Source organism: Cannabis sativa, chromosome 4 (genome assembly GCF_029168945.1).
Source record: "Cannabis sativa cultivar Pink pepper isolate KNU-18-1 chromosome 4, ASM2916894v1, whole genome shotgun sequence".
Taxonomy (NCBI): Eukaryota; Viridiplantae; Streptophyta; class Magnoliopsida; order Rosales; family Cannabaceae; genus Cannabis; species Cannabis sativa.
In genome coordinates, this window is record NC_083604.1 from 6,204,662 (window position 1) to 6,225,012 (window position 20,351).

A 20,351-nucleotide genomic window follows, 5' to 3' on the forward strand; every position below is an offset into this window, starting at 1 on the left:
AGGCAGCAACACCGATTTTGGTTTTTCTTCTCGATTCTTTCACCGTTTTTCCTCAATTCTTGTACATACTTTCTTTAAATGCCCGAGGACCTGAAACAAAAGAATCAAGCGTAATATAGCCCTAAAACTAGAAACAAAGAGTGAAAACTAACCGAAATATGACCCGAATCTTAGACTAATTTTAGCCTAACAAATTCCCCCAAACTAGATTCTTACTCGCCCTCGAGTAAGATGAATGCTACTAACTACTAACTACTAACTACGCTATCAGATAATCATAATACTACTGCCTCATGTGTTGTTCTCTTCTATTGCTCAAACTAGAATTTCAATTCTACCAACTCTAACAATTAATTTAGATGCTCGGTTTATAACACTATGTACAACTGCAAAAATTTATTCAAATGTGAAACATTGTTATAAAAGCTTTACTCTTTCCAACAGTTCCACAGCCCAATAACTCATAAGCTTGCATGCTTACCTTTCTCCACTAATGTTGACAGTATTCTTTGGAATCATTAGATCTTTTCAAGGCTTAGGTACTATGGCTCAGATATTCAGGAATAGGCAAAAGTCAATTTTGGCTCAAGATATCATAAGCACACAAACAGAACCCACAAGCTTCTTACTTTTCTTTTTCTAAGATCCCATAATATTCCCAGGTTTACCAAGATTGATAGAAGACGTCTCTATTATTTTTCAACATCACTGAATTTTTTTTTCCACACATATTTTTACTTTTGATTGTGTTTTTTTTTTTTCATCATATTTCATTTTTTTTTTCAGTGACATTGAATTACACAATTTTTTTCTTCTCAATCTTACAAGTTTTTCACCCTCTCACTATTTCCTCACACTAAATGTTTCTCCTCCCCCAAACTAATTATGTCACTTATGATATCATGGATAACATGGTGAAGAAAAATTAATAGTGCGGTTGCAATATTTCAAATCGATGGGTGAAAAACATAACAGGTTTAGGCTCAACAGGTTAACTATGGATACATCTTATTACGGTAGGCTTGAAAGGCTCAAACTATCCAACAAATGCCTAAATCATATTCCAATTGAACACTATCAAGGATTTCGTCTCAAAAGAATAAACATGCAAGTTCTAAGCTATCCTGTCAATCTTACCACAAACCATAGTAAAACAATTATAACATATTTCACAGATTGAATATTTTTTCAGATAAACACAGGTTTCTAAGCATCCAAACTAATCCAAAGAGTTAACAGAATCAAGCACACAGTTATTTTACAATTTCAGAACACATCACACTAATCAGCAGTATACAACTATCGTCAAACTTATTGCCATTCCTTAACTAAAACAGAAAAACTAAAACAGAAAATTAAAATGCAGAAATTAAAGTGCAGAATTTAAAATTTAAGTCTCTCCCCCCAAACTAAATATGACATTGTCCCCAATGTACTATAATACTCAAGGTGAGAAGGACTTACCTGAACCCCCATCAGAAGGGGTTTGGTGGTGGTGGCTGATCATAAGGCTGAAAACGCGGAGGATATGCCAAGTAATTCGGGTCCTCGACCCCAAGACTCCACGAATTAATCAAATGATTGAACTGCCTCACTTGATTTTCATCAAATTCACTTCTTCGCACCATGTAACTCTGGATATGATTGTTTTGCTGAATAATGTAGTTGAGTTGAGCATGGATATGATGCATCCCCGCATCAAGGGGAGTGGAAGTGGGAACCGCTTGAGACATTTCTTCATTTGGAATGTTCTCTTCCTCGGGGACATGAATTTCTTGCTGCGGAGTACGACGTGGAGGAGGCGGTTGGCCATAGGGATGCGGGGGTTTAAGGTTTCGCACCATTGTCCAATCAATATTCCGTTGTGGCTGCACTAGATTATCATAAGGATATTGTGGCACATTATGAGCTTTTGAAGTCTTTTGAAGACTTCTAGAAACTTGGTGAACTGCTTGTCTAAGCTTGACTTTCTGAGCCTCTGAGGATAGGGTATTTTCACATGATGATCAATGCTAATAGGTGGAGACTGTTGTGGTAGTGCTGAGCTTTCAGTAGCTTTCTCTGCTGTTGGTGTTGATGTTTGCACTGGTTGAGCATTTATTTCTTCATCTACCTCAACTGGTTGTGGTAACTTAGGCCCATCATACTTCTTACCGCTCCTCAGGGTAATTGCTTTGCAGTTTTCTTTAGGATTAACTTCAGTTGTGCTAGGCAAATTTCCTTGAGGGCGGGTTGCTACCTGAGTTGCTAGCTGGCCCATCTGAGTCTGCAGGTCTTTAATTGAAGATCTAGTTTCAGTCATAAACTGGAGCAGTAAATCTGTTTGCAAACTAGAATTTCCACCAGAGGCTTGTTGCTGATTAAACTGTTGGTTCTGATTGCGTTGCTGATAGAACCCACTGTTTCTTCGGTTGTTATTCTGGTTGAACCCATAATTGTTGTTGTTGTTGTTCTGTGAAAAATTCCCAATGGCCTTAGCTTCATCCATTTGCAAATCATCCACATCTGCTTGACACTCCGAAAAGTGATGACTTCCTCCACATAACTCACAAACAATTTGGGCTTGTTTAGCTTGCCCTGCAATTAGCTTTGTCAATGCCTCAACCTGAGCTGTTAACTTTGTGATGGCATCAACTTCTAACACACCAGCTACCTTCTTAGATTGATTCCTTTCAGTTGGCCACTGCTGGTTGTTTAGAGCCATCTCCTCCAATAGATCATATGCCTCATTAGCACTCTTTCTCATAAAAGCTCCGCCCGCTGCTGCATCTATTAGAGTTCTAGTATTACCAACCAACCCGTTGTAGAAGTTGTGAACCAGCATCCACTTCTCTATACCGTGATGAGGACACCTCCTGATCAGATCTTTAAACCTCTCCCAAGCCTCATGGAGAGATTCATTATCTTGTTGGCAGAAGTTATTGATTTCTCCTCTCAGCTTTGCAGACTTCGCTGGAGGAAAGAACTTTGACAAGAATTTTGTTGCCAGATCATTCCAGGTGGCAATAGAGTTGGGTGGCAAAGAGTTCAACCAACTCTTGGCTCTTTCTCTGAGTGAGAATGGAAACAATCTCAGTCGAATGGCATCATCGCTAACTCCATTAACTTTAAAAGTTTCACAAAGTTCCATGAAGTTAGAGAGATGCAGATTAGGATCTTCAGACGGGAGGCCACCAAACTGAACTGAAGACTGCACCATTTGAAGGATGGCAGGTTTAATCTCGAAGTTGTTTGCATCCACTGCCGGTGGCCTAATACATGACTGCACTCCCGTCAGAGTAGGGAGAATGTAATCTCTCAAGCTACGACCATTAGCTTGATCTTCCACAGCGCCTCCATTATTACCGTTATTACCCCCATTGTTTCCAACATTATTGTTCACATTGGCAGCCATGATTTCTGATGTTTCAGCAGTTGCTGAAACTCTTTCTTGCCTTTTGTTCTTTCGATTCCTCCTGCAAGTTTTCTCGATTTCAGGATCAACTGGTAATATGACTGCTTGTCCTTGACGGCGCATACACTTAGGATTCCTGAAATAGATCAAGAAAATATTGCAAGAAAAAGGTTAGAAAAATCAGCAAGAGAAAATATACCAAAGTAGAAGTTAGTATAATTTTGGATAATATTAATCTTTATACAATTCCCCGGCAACGGCGCCAAAAACTTGTTACGAAATTTATAATCACTACGCAAGTATACGCAATCAAGTAGTACACTCACACAGGTGAGGTCGAACCACAGGGAATTGGACTAATTACTACTAAATTATACTATTGATTCTATCTGGTAAAAGAATGCTTTTTATGAATTAAATAAAACAATTCGAAAAATTAAAACTAACAAAAGGAAGATTAATCAAGATAAGAAAATAGGGAGACGAATCCTGTTGTTAAGTTACCAATGTTAATGTCTAATTGCTATCCTTCTCTTGAAGTGAATGACAGATTATGAATTAACCTAGCTCTTTTCAGATCTTCTAGGTTCTAAATCTCATGCTCTCTAATTAATCTCTTAATTAAACTAACATGAAATCAGCATTAAGCAATAATCTAAATGTCACAAAGGCTATGTAAATACTTTCGTTTCACATCAAAACCTAGACTATCCAATTTTAGCATTCTCAATTCTCACTTTTCAGATTTTGAATTGAGATCATAAAACATGTAAAAGGTGATCAATCTTGCACATGGAAATTATACACAAATATGAATAGTGTTCACAATCAAGATGGAGGAATGGCAATTAATCATTAACTAGGAAAAACTTAAACAACATTCATCATTCTCCCTAAATAGGAGTTTAGTTCAAAACATCCATAATCAAATCCATAATTAACATTGAAATAGAAAAGAACATAGAAAAATTAAAGAGAAGAGAAAGAACTAGTTGAAGCAATCGATTCGGGTCGCCACAAGCCGCTCTTCTAGCCTCCTTCTTTGTTTCTAGGGTTCCAATTCTGAATACCCTATAATTTTCACGAACCCTTGCTATTTAAACCAATTCTCATCTTTAAAATTCGTGAAATTATGAAATTGCCCAAAAATCCCGTCAAAAGGGTTCCCGTCGCGACTGGCAAAGCCCCCGTCGCGACGAGAGTTCAGCTTCGAATTTTTGAAACTTTCTGTCAGTTCCCGTCGCGACTGGCAAATTCCCCCGTCGCGACGGGAATAGGCAGCAACACCGATTTTGGTTTTTCTTCTCGATTCTTTCACCGTTTTTCCTCAATTCTTGTACATACTTTCTTTAAATGCCCGAGGACCTGAAACAAAAGAATCAAGCGTAATATAGCCCTAAAACTAGAAACAAAGAGTGAAAACTAACCGAAATATGACCCGAATCTTAGACTAATTTTAGCCTAACAAGGGTATTGCCATGTTATTCATCGATAGGGAACCTTTTAGTTTCAAGTTTAAGTCCCTGTAAAGTGATTTAGCGTATCACTCACCTATGTTACGATTGATGTGATTTAGGAGCCTTTAATTCACTGAGCAGCTGTTCCACTCAGGTTGACCGGCACACCTGAATTCGGAATCAAGGAAAGATTAGTATAATGTCATACATATGCTTATACATGTTTAGCGTACATGTTAGATGCCGTCAGAATAACATATTAGATATATGTTAGGCAAATTTTATATAGCCATCAGATTAGCATATCAAGGCAACAGTGAGGTGTACATAGAGTTGCACCGAGATGCCATCAGATATATGCTAGGCTATCAGATAGTATGGATTAATTGCTACCACATCAGTGCGACTAGAGTACTGAGTATAGGCTGGATTCACGGTTAATCATACCTTGTCAAGAACGTTCCTGATTCAGTTAGGGTTATGGTTAGGTGTATGGGCGCCTGATTATAACCCAAGATTTAGCATGTTTATTATGTTATGCTTTTCTTACTGAGTCTGTCGACTCACAGTGCTATTGCTATGTGTAGGTAAGGGCAAGGGTAAAGCTAAGGAGCCGTGAGAGCGAGCAGGTGAAAATTGTACATGTCGAGGCGGTTAGGCCTGGAGCGTACGATCCTTGAGGCACCAGGACTTTTGTATTTTGTCGCAAGGCGACAAGTATTTTATAATTATGTAGTAAACTGTTGAATCAGTATTTTGTAAACAAGATCCCGAAAGTTTGTAAAAGTTATTTGTTAAGTTTTAAATTAAAAAGCAAAATTTTAATTATTCACGTTTTTTCAATAACCTCGTTGATTAGCAACGAGCTGCACGGTACGTTAAAAATCACGCTAACACGCCTATGCTAATTTGGGTGTTACAACCCTCCCATCGGTGTCCCTCTCATCTCCGTCTCATACGTTGGACAACCACCACCTCCCGTCCGTCTCCCTCTCTCTCAGAGCTCGTTATAAATACATTTATTTATTATATATATTTATTTTATTATTTTATAAATTTAATGTGTTTTAAAGTTATTTATTATTGTAATAAAATTAATTAGTTATTTTATTTTAATTTAGGTAAAATTATAAAACTAATGCAAGAAAAAAATGGGAAAAAATACAGATTTTTCTCTCTTTTTACATTCTCGAAGGTTTAAAATTGTCTTGTCGCCTATAACAAGGTATAGGCGACAGTTTTAAATCGTGCCCTATACTATAAACGACGGTTTTAAACCGTCGGGAAGTCCACATTAGTGACGATTTTTAACTGTCGCCTATTCTATCCGTTTTTTGACAGTCATATAGGCGACGGTTATAGAAACCAACATGAATATTTTAAACGACTGCTTAAAACGTCAGGAAAAACTATTTTTGTAGTAGTGTTTGCTAACTTATGAGAACTGTGGAGAGGTGTTGTCGAAATTTTTATAAAAATGAAATAATTTTAAGAGCTTAGATTGCACTATATGTATACTTCAAACTAAATGAGATAGATTCTTTACCCGTTTAATGATGGAGTGAAAAGATAGATTAAGACACTTGCACATTTTTTGCTTTGTTTGAACTTTCTCTGTTTATATTATGTAGAAATATGATGAGCGACAATAGTTGGATGACTACAAACCGACGGTCTATACAGTTTCATAGGAGTGTGACAAGTTTATTGGAGTTGCTTGAATGCAAATAAATTCTATTGGAGTTACTTGATGCCCTTGCATGAGATGTTTGAATGTGAACTTTCAGACTCCTGATAATAGGGTACATTTGTTTGTGCATGACATTCATACTTGCATCCTAAGAAAATTTGATATTTTACATTCCTGACCTGAAGACTGGAGATGATTGGAAGCTTGTCAATGCTTACAACCTACGTAATGTGTGAGATTTCCCAGACGAGGATGATGAAGACACCTTGACTATACAAGAAAGAAACTCTTCGGAAATCCAGCTAGCTGTACAACTTCCACAACTAGACAACGTTGACTATGTCTATGATGATGTCTCTCCAACTGAAGTGAGAATATCCCTGATTGAGAAATGAGCTTAACTGTGGTGCGTTTCGTAATACTTTTTTATTTCGAAAAGTGAAAATATTTTCGAAAAACATGTTATATACTGCTTTTACTTTTGAATTTTTGAAATGAAAATTAAAAATTTTGAAAAAAAACTCAATTTCAAAAATATTTAAACACTTTTTTTTTCTTAATTATAATATTTTCTTTTATTAATATTTTGGACCATGATCTCACGATTGGACCCAGACCCAATTGTAGACTAGGACTTAGAGCCGCACGATTGGACCCAGACCCAGTTGTAGACTTGGACTTAGAGCCGCAGACCCAAATCTCGAACTTGGACCCAGACCTCAGGCTCCGGACCTCTATCCTCTTTTTGTTTTTAAAAGTAAAAGAAAAAAAATAGATATAAAACACATTTTTATTTTTATTTTAAAATAAAAAATAAATGTAGATGTAAAATACACTTTTGTTTTTATTTTAAAATTTTTAAAATAAAACTAGTTGCAAAAACATGTTATCTTTTTAAAAAACAAAAATGAAAATAAAAAACAAAAAAAATTCTATTTTTATTTTTTAATTTTGAAATTTAAAAAATAGAAATATTACCATACATCACCTACATATTTCACATTACTCATTTGAGAGAGGCATGACTATAGGAGCCATATGGGATCATGTGCTCAATTTTTCATAAAATATATTTCGTATATAAAATTTTTGCCACAACATAATTATTTTTGCTTTCATTTTCGTCCTTATATACTTATATTTTGGTCCTTATAATATCTATATTTTTTTCACTTCGTCCTCTCAAATTTTCAATTTCATCCTTATAAAGTTTACATATTTTTCTCATAAAAATTACATTTTTCAATACTTTTTTTTAAAATAAATTATTTGCTTTTGGCCCCCTAAGATAAGAATGTTGACATGATAAATCTCATCGTGAAGGATAATTGGTGAACAATAACACTGTAATCCTAAATAATTGTATGTATGCTACGTACTACGCTACACTTCACATGGTCCAATAATTCATACAATTGCATCATCTTCATTATACTCAAGATTCATACAAAAAACTTATTGTTTGGTTACAAAGTACGATTAAAACTGATTCACAATATTCTTATCTCGATTAAAGTTAACAAGCTTCAATGGCTACTGATGTACACAGCAAGCCTTGCTTCTTGTTTTAATTCTCCTACTCCCTTTATTACTTTTAATCATAAAAAAACGAAATTGTTCTTAAACGATTCAACAAGAACCTTCCACCAAGCCCTCCCAAGCTTTCATTTATAGGTCACTTACACAATTATCATGACTTAGTTTTTTGACCTTATGGTGAGTATTGGAGAGAGATGAGGAAAATATGTGATGTTGGGCTTTTGTATGTGAAGAGAGCTGAGTCATATAGATCAATTAGGGAAGAAGAAGTTAATAAGAGGATTGAGTACTCAATATCAAAACATTGCTCATTATCTTCTCCTGGTTCCTGTTGATCTTAATGAGAAGTTGTTTGGTCTTACTACTAGTATAATTTTGGTTGCTTTTGGGACAACTTTCCAAGAGAGTAATTTTGATTTTGTTGGGAATAAACTCACTTAATCTCTCAAGTACTCAGTATGTGCATCTATTTGCTCATCAGATGAATCTGAAGAAAATTGCTACTATTTATAACAGTTGGCTTTAACACCAACTTAAAGGGGACCCACACAACAACTATATATAGGAGTTCCTCTATTCTCAAAAGGGTTCTCAGTTTAGAGTTCTCATATTCAAAAGTTCATACTTTAGATTCAGTTGAGAGAGAGAGAGTCCAAGATTATAGTGAGTGTGTGTGGAGGGATGTAAAAGGGAGTATCACTCTTGAAGTGATTTTTCTCAATGTGAGGCATTTCTTTGTAATTACTTACTGTGTTGAGTTGTAATCTTGGGCTCATTCTATTGTGTACTACTAACTATTCTTATTCAATAAAGATCCACCATTCATCCATTATTGAGTTAAGTTTTCTTTGTCTTATTTCAATTAAGTTCAAGTTTTGGTTTTGTATTGGTTTTAGTTTTGAATTGTGTTTTTTGAACATTGTTACTGCTGTAACAACCTATTTTTGAGGGTGAGATTTCCTTACAAATGGTATGAGAGCTCAGGATTTAGAGTTTAAGAATCACATTCAACCAATCAAGACTCACCTTCAACATTTCAAGAATCAAACTCGAACTTTCAAGAACCATATTCAAGCAATCCAGAACTGGTTTAAATGGCTTCAACAAGGTTTGAGGTAGACAAGTTTAATAGTTCGAATGATTTCAGCTTATGGAGAATCAAAATGAAGGCTATTCTAGTTCACCAAGGGATCTATGAGGCACTTGATGACGAAACCATGAAATTAATTGAAGACAACAAGAAGAAACTTGAGATTGAAGCCAAAGCACATAGTGCCATCCTCCTCAGTCTTGGTGATGAGGTTTTGAGGGAAGTTTTAGATGAAAATAAGGCCTTGGGTCTCTGGAACAAGTTGGCATCAATCTACATGAAGAAATCTCTTGCAAACAAGCTGTATCTTAAGAAGAAGTTGTACACACTTCGAATGGATGAATCAAAGGAATTGAGAAGACATCTAGATGATTTTAACAGAATCATTCTTGAATTGAATAATCTTAGGGTGAAAATTGATGATGAAGACCAAGCTATAATCCTGTTGAGTTCACTTCCCAAGATGTATGAGCACTTTGTTGATATTATCTTGTATGGCAAAGAAACTCTGACTATGATAGAGGTTAAGACTGCATTAAATTCTAAAAAATTCATAAGAAGGGAGATAAGAAAGATGAGATCAATGTGGAAGGATTACTCATTGTTAAGGGAAAATTCCCTAAGAGGGAATACAAGGGAAATCGGAACTCAAATGGCTACAAAGGTAACCATTCAAGATCCAATTCTAGAAACTCCACAAGAGGGCCAAGCTCTAATGGAGCTGCATGAAGGCAATGTTATCATTGCAAGAAGGAAGGCCACTTTAGAGATGAGTGTTTGGCTTTGAAGGCTAAACTGAAGAGGGAAAATCATCACAAGTCTAGGAAGCAAGGAGTTGTTGATGTAGCTGATGGCTATGGGTCGTCTGATGCACTTACAGTGTCATCTGATGCTCTTATGATGTCTAGATCAGATTCAGGTGGAGATTAGATTCTACATTCAGGGTGTTCATTTCATATGACACCAAACAAAGGACTGTTTAGGACTCTTTCAGAGAGTCATGGGGGCACATTTCTTCTTGGAAACAACAAAGCGTGTGAGATCAAAGCTGTGAGAATAATCTTGTTAAAGAATCGTGACGAAGTCATGTGGACCTTGCAGCATGTTAGGTATGTTCTAGATCTCAAAAGAAATCTTCTCTCTATTGGTATGTTTGATAAATTGGGGTATGTTGTCAAAATTGAGGAAGGTGTAATGAAAATTGTACAAGGCACAAAAATTGTGTTGAGAGGAAGGTTGAGTAGTGGATTGTATTTCCTGGATTGAAAGACAATATCAGGTAGTGCAGCACCTGTTATGGATTCAACTAAACACAGTCAAGCAAGGCTATGGTACCTCAGATTGGGGCATGTAATTCAGAGAGGACTTGAGGAAATGAGCATGCAAGGTCTGTTCAAGGAGAAGCTAACAGAAAGACTTGAATTCTATGATGAATGTGTTTTGGGGAAGGCTTGTAGATTGGAGTTCAATAAGGCAGAACACACCACCATAGAAAGGTTAGCTTATGTCCATTATGAACTTTGGGGGCCATTTAGGAATTCAACCACACTACTTTATGAGTATTATTGATGATTGCAGCAGGAAAGTCTGGGTTTATTTGTTGAAAAGCAACGATGAGGTTTTAAGAACCTTTGACACATGGAAGAGGCTACTAGAAAACCAGACTGGGAACAAAATCAAGGTACTAAGAACTAACAATTGTCTTGAGTACTGCTCAAATGAGTTCAAGGGATTGTGTGCCACAATGGGAATCAAGAGACATAGAACTTGTGATCAAAACCAAAATGGTGTTGTTGAGAGGATGAATAGAACATTGATTGAGAGGGCTAGGTGCATGTTACTAAGAGCTGGTTTGGACAAAACCTTTTAGAGAAAAGCTCTTAAAACTGCCTATTACCTAATCAATAAATCACCATCTGTGCCAAACAACTTCAAGATCCCACAAGAGTTATGGACAGGTAAACTCCCAAACTTAGATCACTTGAAAGTGTTTGGATGTACTGCATTTGTGCATGTTAGACAAGATAAGTTACAACCTAGAGCATTGAGATGCATGCTTCTACGCTACCCTGAAGGGGTTAAGGGATATAGAGTGTGATGTTTAGAACCTGGATTCAAGAAGTGTTTGATTAGTAGAGATGTGGTTTTCAAGGAAGATGAAATGGCCATGAAAACAAAGAGCACTTCCAAAGATAGTGAAGCTGGTTTAAATGAGAATGTCTAGATTGAGGTGGAGCAAGTTGCTCCTACAACACCAACTAATGCTGTTCTAGATGGAACTGAGGCAACAGAAAGGGAAGACAATGAAGATCAGCGAGAACTCAACAACTATCAATTAGCTAGAGATAGAGAGAGAAGACAGAGAAAAGCCCCTAATCGTTTTGGTTATGCTAAATTCATTGCATATGAACTTATAATTGCAGAAGAGGTTGACAGTTCAGAACCCACTAGCTTTGAAGAAGCTATGAGAAGTAAAGATGTTGTAGCATGGCTGCAGGCCATCCAAGAAGAGATGCAGTCTCTTACGAAGAATAGAACCTGGATTGTTGTGAAGAAACCAGATTTCTACAAGCTGGTAGGATGTAAATGTCTTTTCAAGCATAAAGAAGGTTCAGGGAATGAGCCTATTACGAAAATTATTAATTACTACGCAAGTGCACGCAATCAAGTAGTATACTCACGCAAGTGAGGTCGAACCACAGGGAATTGGATTAATTACTGCTAAACTATACTTATAATTCTATTTGGCAAATCAATACTTTTTACGAATTCAATAAAATAATTCAGAAACTTAAAATAACAAATGAATATTAATCAAGATGAGAAAATAGGGAGGAGAATCCTGTTGTTTGTTTACCCAATTGTTAATGCCTAATTGCTATCCTTTTCTTGAAGTGAATGACAGATTATAAATTAACCTAACTCTTTTCAGATCTTTTAGGTTCTAAATCACATTTTCTTTAATTAATCTCTTAATTAAACTAACATGAAATCAGCATTAAGCAATAATCTAAATGTCACAAAGGCTATGCAAATACTTTCGTTTCACATCAAAACCTAGATTATCTAATTTTAGCATTCTCAATTCTCACTTTTTCAGATTTTGAATTGAGATCATAAAACATGTAAAAGGTGATCAATCTTATACATGGAATTAAGCACAAATATAGATAATTTCACAATCAAGATGGAGGAATGACAATTATTTATTAACTAGGAAAAACTTAAAACAACATTCATCATCCTCCTTAAATAGGGGTTTAGTTCAAAACATCCATAATCAAATCCATAATTAACATTGAAATAGAAAATAGCATAGAAAATTAAGAGAAGAGAAAGAACTAGTTGAAGCAATTAATCCGGGTCGCCACAAGCCGCTCTTCTAGCCTCCTCCTTTGTTTCTAGGGCTCCAAATCTGAATGAACCTCAATTTTCACTAACTACCTCTATTTAAACCAAGTCTCATCTTTAAAATTCGTGAAATTACAAATGTAACGTCCCTGCTTCAAGCCTCCATTAGGTCCTTACACCCATGGAATGAATGGCTCTTATACACGAGTACGTCACTCTGGCTGCTTCCTGGATTGATGACTGACCCTACAGACCAACACGAGTGTTTCTAGCGTGTTTTGTCATCACTCACACGCTTCCTGGGAAAACTTCCCAGGAGGTCACCCATCCTGAAATTGCCCCAGGTCAAGGACGCTTAACTGTGGAGTTCTTTCGAGATGGGCTACCGAAAAACAAGATGCACCTTGTTGATATAGGTAGTACCAATCAATCCATTTAAGCTCTCTTCAACTGTGTAGTCCCATACCTACACAGTCTCAGAATCATCCCACTTGACCTTCCCCAGGCGATGTGGGATTGCACAGCTTACCCGACATTTCCCCTTACGGATCACGGGACTACTGACTGTCACAACAAAAGTGCCCAAAAATCCCGTCACTGGGTCCCCGTCGCGACTGGCAATGTGCCCCGTCGCGACGGGGTTAAACATTATTTTTCGAGATTCTCTCTGCCAATCCCCGTCGCGATTGGGACATTTCTCGTCACGACGGGATTAGGCAGCACACATTTTCTTGGTTTTTCTTCTCAATTCCTTCATCACTTGTCCTCAATTCTTGTACATACTTTCTTTAAACACCTGAGGACCTGAAACAAAAGAATCAAGCGTAAAATAACCCTAAAACTAGAAACAAAGAGTGAAAACTAACTGAAAATATGACCCGAAACTTAGACTAATTTTAGCCTAACAAACTCCCCCAAATTAGATCTTTACTCGCCCTCGAGTAAAGCTAAAACTCAAACTGAAATTAAACAATGTAATAGATAACTAAACCTTCCAAAGATTGAACTACCACTACCACCTGCACAACTTCAAGCAAATCAAAAACCAGAATTTCAACTCAATAACTCTAAGAATTAACTTGGATGCACAATTCAGAACTAAGCAATTCATATAGACACAAAACACCTCTTTTGACACCCATATCACAACCATTCTACACTCTCCGACATTCCGCTAACCCATGTTCAATAAGCTTGAATGACATACCTTTCTCCACTAATGTCGACAATTCTTGCTCGGAACCAAAAGGTATTTTTCGGTTATAATAGCATGGCTTAGGTAAAACGGGTAGATAAGAAGTCATTTAGGCTACATTATACCATAAGCACAATTATACCAAATAAGCGCCCACACTTATCCATTCTTTTATCCCAAAGAAACTAGTAAGAGATTACACTTTTCTTTTTTTTTTTCTTTCCTATGTGCCCATCTCATTGTTGACATTTGATTCTCAAGAAGAAATTATCACATTTATTTTATTTTCTTTTGTTTTCTTTTCTTCTTTCTTTTTTTTACAATAGAGGCACAACACATAACAACTATTATTTTTTTCCAATCTCTTACTTTCAAAATTACTCCCCCACTTACAACAATTCATTCCCCCCCAAACTTGCTTAACAGCTTATGGCATAATAAGGTACGTTGATGATGAAAGTAGTTAAAAATAGCGAATTAAGCTTAGTTAAGTGGTGAAACTTTTTTTAAAATAGGCTAAGGCTCAACTTTGGGTAAACTAAGGATAAAACTTTTTAGGTAGGCTTGAAAGGCTCAATCGATCCAAAGAAAACTTGCCTAAATCACTTTCCAAACAGAAATCAACAACAGCTTCGCTTTAAGAGAGTATGTCAAACAAATTCTATTCCATGTCAAGCCAATCATTCCACAATCCAAATAGAACAAAAGTGATACGCGTCAAAAATAAATGTTTTACATCTAAATGAACAACCTTCTAACACACATCCAATTTAATTCAAAGAGTTATGACTCAAGCACACAGTTAAGATTCCAATCCATTGCACAAGTAAATAACAGTAGTTCAATCAATCTTCCAACTTAGCTATCAACACATGACACTAAAGATAACAAAGACTAACTAAAAACGAAAAAAACTGAAAGAAACTGAAAAAAAAAATTAAATCTCTCCCCCAAACTAAAGATGCACATTGTCCCCAATGTGTTATAATAAAATTGTGGTTGAGAGATACTTACCTGAGCGCCACATCAACAAGCGATTGACACCCGTAATAAGCATCATGCAAGACAACTTAAAGATTATTGTTGTACTTGCCTTCAAGCTTGGCAAGTGATGAGTTTGAACTAAAATCAGCACCAACAACATAAGACTCTGGATGATGTGCTTGGGGAGAAGCCTTTCGTAGCTCGTAGAGGATATAATATGATGTTGATGAAATATATGGATTCATTGGCGGTTTATCAGTCAATATCATTGATGAAGTCGAATCAATGATGCCATGTTCTTCTTCATCCTCCAATGTCACAGTTTCTACACTTTCATCTAACAACTCTTCTTCTTGTTGCTCATTCTCCACTTGGCTATCCATACCCTCACTTGTGATTTCATATTCAATGATTTTCTCTTCACAAGGATCTTGATCTTCAATTGTAGGCTCATTATCTTCCTTGTATTCAAATAATGACCCTTCTTCATTGTACCAACAACTCTCATAACTTTCATCATTGGAGTTATTACATTCTGAATCATGATTCATTGAATTATCACATAAGGATCTCACCATGTCAGTTAAGCGATTAATCTCTCCTGGAAGTGATTGTAGAAGTGATAGTAGTTGCTCCTCTTTTTTCAGTTTGTTGGGATGAATTTGGGCAATAAGGTGGGTATTGGTGACTCCAACCCTGAAGTGATGGATCCCAATGCCAGTCGTAATCAAAATCTGCCATATAATTCAACAGATTTATTACATCACAGTTGCCTCTGCTCAATAATCAACCCAGCTTCTTGTTTCATCGTTAAGTCCATTATAAAAGAGCCATGTAAAACATCCACTTGAGAAAGTGGGATAACATCTCTCTCCAAGCTCTTTAAATCTCCTCCAAGCAGAATAGAATGGTTCATTGTGTTGTTGGACAAAATCCTCAAGATATAGCATCTGGATTTATCTTGCAGGTCAAACTCATAAGTAAAACATTACAAAATTAGTACTAAAAAGATATAGCATCTGAATTTATCTTGCAGGTCCATTATAAAAAATAAAACTAAATTAGTACTAAAAAGATAAAAATTTGAAACAACAAAATTAATACTAAAACTAAAAAGAAAAACCAAATTAGAACAAAATTTAATTTTTAATAATATTACAAAATTTTATCTAAAAGAAACAAATTAGAAATAAGCAAAAAGTATTAACCAAAGTAGAAATTAGTATAATTTTATGTAACATTAATCTTTATACAATTCCCCGGCAACGACGCCAAAAACTTGTTACGAAAATTATTAATTACTACGCAAGTGCACGCAATCAAGTAGTATACTCACGCAAGTGAGGTCGAACCACAGGAAATTAGATTAATTACTGCTAAACTATACTTATAATTCTATTTGGCAAATCAATACTTTTTACGAATTCAATAAAATAATTCAGAAACTTAAAATAACAAAAGAATATTATTCAAGATGAGAAAATAGGGAGGAGAATCCTATTGTTTGTTTACTGTTACGCAATTTATAAACACTACGCAAGTATACGCAATCAAGTAGTAAAACTCACACAGGTGAGGTCGAACCACAGGGAATTGGATTAAATACCACTAAACTATACTTATAATTCTATTTGGCAAATCGAAAACAATTATGATTTAAGAGAATTAAAGTAATTCAGAAAACGTAAAACACAGTTAAAGTTTAAGCAAGATGAGATGATAGGGAGGAGAATCCTGTTGTTGTTTACCCAAATCGTTAATGCTTAATTACTATCCTATTCTTGAGTGAATGACAGATTATAAAGTAACCTAGCTCTTTTCAGATCTTCTAGATTCTAAATCACATGTTATCTAATTAATTCCTTAATTGGACTAACATGAAATCAGCATTAGGTAATAATCTACTCGTCACATAAGTCATGTAAATACTCTCGTTTCACATAGAACATCGATTATCCCAATTTTAGCATTCTCAATTCTCACTTTTCAGATTTCGAATTGAGATCATAAAGCATGCACAAGGTGATCAATCTTAAACATGAAATTAAACACAAATTAAGATAATTTCACAAACAAGAATGAAGGAATGGTAATTAAACATTAACTAGGCAAACATTAAACAACAATCATCATCCTCCCTAAATGGGAAATTTAGTTCAGAAACAAATCCATAACCATTCCTATAGCAATATTCAACATAAAGAAATTAAAGAGGAATAAAGAAAGAAACTGTTGGTGGATGAATTCTGAATCTTCACTTGAATCACTATGCTCTTCCTGCCGCTCTCTGCCGTGTTTTAGGGTTCCAAATTGCCTCCCCTGACTTTCAATCGCAGTTTTCTATTTATAACTAATTTTAGGGTTCGATGGACGAAAATGCCCCTGAGCCGTACGGGATCTCGCCATGGCCAAGCTTCCTCTCGCCGCGGTGAGATAATTGCAAAATAGGCATCTCTCTGTATCTCTTAAATGGCCGCGGCGGCACTATCCCTCGCCGCGGCGACTGTAGCTCCCAGGAATTCCTATTAATTTCGTGGTCTAGCCGCGGCCAAGATGTGTCTAGCCGCGGCCAGATATGCGCACTTCTTCAAACATTGTGTTTTCCTTGGCTCAGCTCGTCTTTTACTGAATTTTTGCATCCGAGACCTCTCTTATTCCAAAGAACCTGAAAACATAGAAAACAAGCATAATTCCGTCCCAACACAGCGAAAAACGCACATAAAATAGATCCAAAACATAGGCTAAAAATAGCCTAACATTTACCCAATTGTTAATGCCTAATTGCTATCCTTTTCTTGAAGTGAATGACAGATTATAAATTAACCTAACTCTTTTCAGATCTTTTAGGTTCTAAATCACATGTTCTTTAATTAATCTCTTTATTAAACTAACATGAAATCAACATTAAGCAATAATCTAAATGTCACAAAGGCTATGCAAATACTTTCGTCTCACATCAAAACCTAGATTATCCAATTTTAGCATTCTCAATTCTCACTTTTCAGATTTCGAATTGAGATCATAAAACATGTAAAAGGTGATCAATCTTACACATGGAATTAAGCACAAATATAGATAATTTCACAATCAAGATGGAGGAATGGCAATTATTTATTAACTAGGAAAAACTTAAAACAACATTCATCATCCTCCCTAAATAGGAAAAACTTAAAGAGAAGAGAAAGAACTAGTTGAAGCAATTGATCCGGGTCGCCACAAGCCGCTCTTCTAGCCTCCTCCTTTGTTTCTAGGGCTCCAAATCTGAATGAAACTCAATTTTCACGAACTACCTCTATTTAAACCAAGTCTGATCTTTAAAATTTGTGAAATTACAAAACTGCCCAAAAATTCCGTCACTGGGTCCCCGTCGCGATTGGCAATGTGCCCCGTCACAACGGGGTTAAGCATTATTTTTTGAGATTCTCTCTGCCAATCCCGGTCGCGACTGGGACATTTCCCGTCGCGACAAGATTAGGCAGCACACATTTTCTTGGTTTTTCTTCTCGATTCCTTCACCACTTGTCCTCAATTCTTGTACATACTTTCTTTAAACACCCGAGGACCTGAAACAAAAGAATCAAGCGTAAAATAGCCGTAAAACTAGAAATAAAGAGTGAAAACTAACCAAAAATATGACCTGAAACTTAGACTAATTTTAGCCTAACAGAGCCTACTAGATTCAAGGCAAGGTTAGTTGCTAAGGGGTTCACTTAGAAAGAAAGCATTGATTACATTGAGATTTTCTCTCTAGTGGTGAAGCAAGCTTCAATCAAAGCTATGATGGAAAAGGTTGCAGACATGGACCTAGAGATTGAACAGATGGATGTTAGAACAACTTTCTTGGATGGTGAGTTAGAAGAGGAAATCTATATGCAACAGCCTGAGGGCTTTGACAATGGGAACCCAGATGAGGTATGCTTACTCAAGAATTCTCTTTATGGCCTCAAGCAGGCACCTAGGCAATGGAACTTAAGGTTTGACACTTATATGTTAAATATTGAATACACTAAAAGCAAGTATGACTCATGTGTGTATTTCAATAATCAAACCTATTTGCTACTCTATGTTGATGATATACTGATCTTTAGCAAAGCGAAGTCAGAGATTGACAAGCTGAAAAAGAAACTCAGTGATGAGTTTGAGATGAAAGATCTGGGCAAAGCAAAGAGAATTCTTTTGATAGACATAAAGAGACATAAGCCTGGCATGATAGTACTTTCTCAGTCACCAAAAACAGATGTAAAAAGAGCCAAGATGAGCAATGTTCCCTATTCAAGTTGTGTTGGGCGTCTCATGTACTCCATGGTATGTTTAAGACCTGACTTAGCTCATGCAATGAGTGTGGTCAGCAAGTACATTTCAGACCCAGGCCCTGAACATTGGGAAGCACTGAAATGGATTATGAGGTACCCGAAAGGTACTCTGGACATTGGTATTATGTTCAGTAAGGAGAACCAGTGCAAGGAAGAAATCACTGGTTTTGTGGACTCAAATTTTGCAGCAAACCTAGACCCTAGAAGGAGCCTAACAGGGTTTGTGTTCACTGCTCTTGGGGGCTGCATCAGCTGGAAATCTATCCTACAGAAAGTAGTAGCCTTGTCATCTACAGAAGCTGAATACATGACTACTACAGAAGTCATCAAGGATGCTATATGGCTTAAGGGGTTGACAGAGGAGTTAGGTTTCAGAAATGAGGATATCACAGTTTATTGTGACAATCAAAGTGCTTTACATCTCATGAAAAATCCAATGTTTCATGAGAGGTCAAAGCACATTGATATCAAGTTACACTTCATAAGGAATATTGTGTCATCCAAGAAGGTACAAGTGAAAGAAATAAGCGCACATGATAACCCTGCAGATATTTTCACTAAAAGTGTAACTAGAGACAAGTACTTTAGGCATTGTCTAAACTTGTTGAGCATTCAGGACATTTAATGTCCTCACTTATTTCTTTTGGATTACAGATTAAGTGAGTCTAATCAGGTAGAATTGTGGGGATTAAACTCACTTAACCTGTCAAGTCAATATGTTCATCTATATACTCATCAAATGAATCTGAAGAAGCTGCTGCTATTTATAACAGTTGGCTTTAACACCAACTTAAAGGGGACCCACCAACAACTATATATAAGGGTTTCTCTATTCTCGAAAGGGTTCTGAGTTATGAGTTTTAATCTCCAAAATCTCATACTTTGGATTCAGTTGAGAGAGAGAGAGAGAGAGAGAGAGAGAGAGAGAGAGAGAGAGAGAGAGAGAGAGAGAGAGAGAGAGAGAGTCCAAGATCATAGTGAGTGTGTGTGGAGGTATGTAAAAGGGTGTATCACTCTTGAAGTGATTTCCCTCAATGTGAGACATTTCTTTGTAATTACTTACTGTTTTGAGTTGTAATCTTGAGCTCATTTTATTGTGTACTACTGGCTATTCTTATTCAATAAAGATCCACCATTCATCCATTATTGAGTTAAGTTTTCTATGTCTTCTTTCAATTAAGTTCAACTTTTGGTTTTGTAATTGGTTTTAATTTTGAATTGTGTTTCTTGGACATTATTACTGCTTCAACAACCTATTTTTGAGAGTGAGGTTTCACCACCACAGATTCCGGCAAGTTTCATGATGTTGTTTTAGAGGCAGAGGCCATAATGGGAAGC

At 36.2% G+C, this 20,351-nt stretch overlaps 1 non-coding gene across 1 annotated transcript; it reads left to right on the forward strand.

Annotated features, from left to right (window-relative positions):
- The first annotated feature begins 2,834 nt into the window (after positions 1–2,834).
- Positions 2,835–2,941, forward strand: LOC133037553 (small nucleolar RNA R71). Its single transcript, XR_009687641.1, has one exon. It is a non-coding gene; the product is annotated as a small nucleolar RNA R71 (small nucleolar RNA).
- The last annotated feature ends 17,410 nt before the right edge of the window (positions 2,942–20,351 follow it).